Source organism: Micropterus dolomieu, linkage group LG20 (genome assembly GCF_021292245.1).
Source record: "Micropterus dolomieu isolate WLL.071019.BEF.003 ecotype Adirondacks linkage group LG20, ASM2129224v1, whole genome shotgun sequence".
NCBI lineage: Eukaryota > Metazoa > Chordata > Actinopteri > Centrarchiformes > Centrarchidae > Micropterus > Micropterus dolomieu.
The window spans coordinates 13083331-13088158 of record NC_060169.1 but is presented as its reverse complement, the minus strand read 5'-3'; the positions used below and the strand labels follow the sequence as shown (position 1 = coordinate 13088158).

The 4828-nt window shown below is 53.4% G+C and overlaps 1 pseudogene; it reads right to left on the bottom strand.

Annotated features, from left to right (window-relative positions):
• Nucleotides 1-304: 304 nt before the first annotated feature.
• Nucleotides 305-4828, bottom strand: part of LOC123959292 — a 16466-nt pseudogene continuing 11942 nt past the window's right edge.

Below are 4828 nucleotides of genomic sequence, written 5' to 3'. Positions count from 1 at the left end.
GGACGGGGAGAGGCCAGCGGAGAAATGGTGCTGGAGGAACTCCAGTATCACAATTACCGAGCAGGTAACTGGGTCCACTGCCCGTTCTCTGCACCAGGTGTGAACACATTCCACTTTAGGCCGTATATCCTTCTCGTGGACGGGGCTCTGGAGCTGAGCAGCGTCTCGACTGCTCCTGTCGTCAGGCCCGCCTCTAGGAACTGCGCCCCCTCAGGGGCCAGAGGTGAAAGATCTGGCCCTCCGCCTGGGACAGCAGGTCTCTCCTCAGAGGGACCTGTCAGGGCAAGCCCTCGAGGAACGATATTTAACCCGAGAACCACACTCTTGCCGGCCAAAACGGGGATACTAGTAGTAGACTGACGCCGTCCTGGCGGACCCGCTCCAGAACCCCCAGGAGCAGAGCGACTGGGGGAAACGCATACAGACACAGCCTCGGCCACGTCTGCACCATGGCATCCAGCCACAGGGGACAGTGCGCTGTCTCTCGGGACGCAAACAAGTCCACGTCTATGGGGCCGAACTCTTCGCATGATAACTCCACCACCTCGGGGTGGAGTCTCCATTCCCCGGGCCTCAGCCCCTGTCTCGACAGCAGGTCTGCTCCTTGATTCTGGGTCCCAGGGATGTACATCGCTCTGAGGGACAGCAGTCTCTGCTGGGACCACAGGAGGATCTGATGTGCCAGTTTGCATAATGGGCGCGAGCGCAGACCCCCCTGGTGATTCAAATAGGCCACCACTGCCGTATTGTCGGTTCTGACAAGGATGTGGCGACCGCGGAGGGCAGGCAGAAAACTCCTCAGAGCTCTGAAAACTGCCAACATTTCCAGGCAATTTATGTGCCAAGAGAAATGATGCTCCTCCCAGGAGCCTCTCGCAAAGCGGCCGTTCATGATCGCGCCCCATCCCGTGAGTGAGGCTTCTGTCGAAATAATTGTTCGGCGACAGATCGCTCCCAACACGGGACCCGCTCGTAACCCGTATCAGACGGAGCGGATTTCCCCTCGGGAAGAATCCCTTGGATTTTAGCCACCACTGCAGGGCTCTCATGTGCAGTAGCCCGGAAGGTATTATACTGGACGCTGCTGCCAGGAGACCCAACACCCTCTGAAAGTGTTTTACAGTGATGGCACGGCCTAACTGCACTCCGGTCACTGTGGACAAAATGGACTCGATGCGTGCGGGAGACAGGTGGGCCCGCATCGTCGTTGAATCCCACACCACCCCTAGGAACGTAGTCCGTTGGGTGGGTGTCAGCACGCTCTTCTTCGCGTTGAGCCGCAGCCCCAAACGCTGAAGGTGGTCGATATAGTTCAGTATGCGGATGCCCTGGAGCCTCAATGGAGCCAGAGCTGCATCCATGCATTTGGTGAACGTGCGGGGAGATAGTGCTAGGCCGATCGGAAGAACCCGATACTGGTAAGCCGTGCCACCGAAGGCGAACCTCAGGAACTTCCTGTGAGAGGGACGGATGGAGATGTGGAAATAAGCGTCTTGCAGATCTATTGTGACAAACCAATCCTCGGATTGGATGTGACTGATGATGGCGGGGATGGTAAGCATCCTGAACCTGAATCTCCTCAGAGATTGGTTCAGGGACCACAGATCCAAAATCGGACACAATCCTCCGTCCTTCTTGGGAACCAGGAAGTATCGGCCATAGAAGCCGGCTTCTCTGACCGGCGAGGAAATGAGTTCTATGGCGCCTTTCTTTAGCAGAGAGCGGACTTCCTGTCCCAACATCTGGCTTTGTTCTGCGTGTACTGCAGTCCCGACTATCCTGCAGAATCGGGGGAGGGGGCAAACCCGGAACTGCAGCCTGTAGCCATCTACTACTGTGCGCAGGACCCACGGGGAAATGTTCGCGAGGCTTCGCCAAGCTTCTGCAAACCAGCCCTCGGGGCTGGTGGCCAGTGTCCCGCGGGAATCCCCGGTGGCGCCCTGAAGCGGAGGACCGCCAGGGAAAGCTCGCCGGTGAACCACAGTTTGTGAGCCCAGTCGTGTTCTGGCTGCCGCCCATCGGGGCGGACAGACTGGTGAGGGCCTGCCGGTGGCTAGCGCGTCCCGAGCGCTGAAGCAGTGGGAGAAACAACACCTGTTGCTGAAGCCACCATGAGAGAGGGGACCTCGATTGGCCTCTCTCAGGGGAAGAGGGGCAGGGAGGGGGAGGAGGCGGGGAGTGGTGGTGGGTCCCCCTACTCGAAGTCTCAGGACCTCTTCCCCCGGGCCCGCCGAGACTGAATGACGGTCCTCAGATCCGTCTTCCCGGGGGGCTGTGGGCGAGAGCGCCGTCTTGCGTCCCAGGTTGGTTGAGGGGGATCCCGTGAAGCGACGCTGTGCTTCTGGCTGCGGCGGTAGGTGCTGGACGAAGGCTGCGTCTGTCCTCTCCCTGAGTTTTGGCGTGCTGGAACCTGCTGATGACAGCATCCACTGCTTCACCAAACAGGCCAGTCGGCGAGAGGGGCGCATCCAGGAGAAAAGCCCTCTCCTTGCCCGAGAGGTTGAGCCACAGATGGCGCTCCGTAGCCACCAAAGCCGCCATGGATCGGCCGATGGAACGGGCCGTTTCCTTGGTCACATGGAGAGCTAAGTCCGTCGCTCTACGGAGCTCAGTCAGGTCCTCCTCAGAGGGACCTCCCTCTACGTCACAGTCCCGAAGGAGATCGGCCTGGTATGCCTGCAAGACAGCCATCATGTGCAGGCTGGCACCAGCTCGACCCGCTGCCATGTAGGCCTTGCCCACCAAATCGGACGTCATCCGACACGGCTTGATGGGGAGTGCCGGCGTCCGGAGGGATGAGGCGAGGTTGGGAGACAGGTAGCTAGCCAGCGCCTCCTCCACTCATGGCATCGCTCCGAAGCCATGCTGTCTGATCTCCGTCACGTTGCCGTGCAGAGATGGGTTTGTTCCACGATCTACACAACTCATTGTGTAGATCCGGAAAAAATGGTAGGGGCCGACGCGGGGGTGGCGCTCGGTGTTGCAGAAACCGCTCTTCTAGTTTGCTGCCCACCGATGGCTGCTGCATCGCCAGCCCGCGTCACCACTTCTAACAACTCCTCGTATCCTGGCAAGGGCTGATGACGTTCCGTTTCCCCGAAGTCATTTTCCATGCTAAGCACATACAGCTCCTAAGAGCCAGATCGTGCAAGCCTCTCCGGACTGGAGGATTCCGCGGACAAGGACCGGAAAAAGGCCTGAGCTGTTCCATCACCCTCGGTGATCTCACGTTGCGATCCCCAGGATCGGAGCTGCCGCGACGCCTCAGCGACCGCGGGGCCTGTGCCACGGGGGGAGCGCATCCGACCTGGAGGCAGCCCCCTCGAGAGCTTCCTGGGCGTGCGACATCCCCAGGCATGAGACGCACATCCCATGGGTATCACCTTCCGTGATGAAACGCTCACATGGAAAGACACACTGTCGGAATCGCTTCGACATTATCTGCTTTGTCTCGACTTAAGATAGGATGATGGAGCTTCCAAACATAGCCAGAGTGCCTGCTGAATAGAAAGAAGCTAATGTGTCGGCGTGCTTATATACCCCCTCCGGTTACGCTGTCACACACTACCGTTCTAGTAACACCAATAGGATTGGAGTAGTTTCATTCATAGTTAAGCCCTGCCACGCCCAGAGGCATTCCCACAGTGTCGTCACCGACGCAGTTCGAGTTCCCTTGAAGGGGGGCAGGCCCTCACCAGTCTGTCCGCCCCGATGGGCATCATATTCAATGAGATATTTTTTATTTTTAGATTTTGAATTGTTACCTGCCACCTAAATTTTGAATTTCCCTTTACATAAATAAAAATATTTCCACCATAAATTGATGCAAAAATGCAGGAAATAAACTTAGTTTAATTCTCAAAATTTTCATTTAATTCAGCATTGAAGATTTCTTAAAAAAAAACGTTAAAACCTTGTCTCGTCTCAATCTTGTGTCTCATCTCGTCTTGTGGGTTAAGTGTCTCGTCACAGTTTCTGATCAATGAATAACTGGAGCAACAAGGCGAAACCAATTCAAACTTGAGAACTACACAGACAGGGCCAGTAGTCAGACCTTGCTAGCAGTGCGTCATTAGCCATGTTTCCATCTAACTGTCATGAAAATTTTAAGCAAACTTTTGAAATGTCAAAAACAAGAAAAAAATAATGCAAATTAGTCTCCGTGCGTTATGAAAATATCTGGCAAGACACCAACAGCGGAAACAAATTTTTGTTTTTACAATTTTGCCATTTCCAACAACAATTTCTAATGCGATACTTCACAATGTGCATAAAAAAACATTGATATAAATATGGCTATTGAGTCATTATAGAACCCCAACTATGTTGGTTACTGTTTTTTGGTCAATTGTGGCTCTTTGTCCATTATGTTTATGGATAGAGAATATGTCTGCACACAATAGACTTTTCATATTGTGCATCATTCAGGTCAAATTTGAGAGATGATGTCATGCAACAGTGAGTTACAGTAACTGACAAAGAGTGATACAAATAAAAAAGTGCTCTATATGCAGTTACGACCAGTATATAACAAATAAGACCTGAATATGGACCTGTGCACAAACCTCTGTTTTAAAAAAAATCACTAATATGCTGCATAAGGTATAGACACAACTTCATATATTTTCTGTTTGCAGTCCCAATACCCGATGCATCAAAGAACTCAGTTTACATTCACACATTCACTTTATTTATGATTTGTTGTACCAATCTTTTTCTTCTGGCCTAAAAGGTAACAGTATTTGCTCAGCTGTGCTTTGGAATTAACATCCAGGCTCATGCACCAGATTGCGTGCCCGGACCTTTCTACCAGGCCATGCCTGCAGTG